Consider the following 619-nt stretch of genomic DNA (forward strand, 5'->3'; position numbering starts at 1 on the left):
GATGACTCTGTCACTCGTGGTAGGAGACTGTGACTCTTTCATGGAGAGTTCTAGTCTAGCAGTGGCCGCAGTACCTCTTTACTGCTTGTCAAATCATCCATTTTATCCAATGAAGAGCGTGAAAGAGGAGTGATATGGTTTGGTTCTGTGTCCCCACTGAAATCTAATCTTGAACATAATCCCCACCTGTTGAGGGAGGGACATGGTGGGAGTGATTGGATCATGGGAGCAGTTTCCCCCATGTTGTTCTCCTGATAGAGAGTTCTCACAAGATCTGATGGTTTTAAAAGTGACAGTTTCACTTGCACTTTCTCTCTCTCCTGCTGCATGTAAGACATGCCTTGCTTCCCCTTTGCCTTCTGCCATGATTGTAAGTTTCCTGAGGCTTCCCCAGCCATGCAGAACTCTTTTGTTTATAAATTACTCATTCTCAGGTAGTATCTTTATAGCAGTGTGAGAATGGACTAATATAGATTACTGGTACTGGCAGAATGGGGTACTGCTATGAAGATATCCTGAAAACATGGAAGCAACTTTGGAACTGGGTAACAGGCAGAGGTTGGAACAGTTTGGTGGGCTCAGAAGAAGACAAGAAAATGTTGGAAAGTTTGGAACTGCC

This window comes from Mandrillus leucophaeus, unplaced genomic scaffold, assembly GCF_000951045.1.
Source record: "Mandrillus leucophaeus isolate KB7577 unplaced genomic scaffold, Mleu.le_1.0 Scaffold509, whole genome shotgun sequence".
NCBI classification, from domain to species: domain Eukaryota; kingdom Metazoa; phylum Chordata; class Mammalia; order Primates; family Cercopithecidae; genus Mandrillus; species Mandrillus leucophaeus.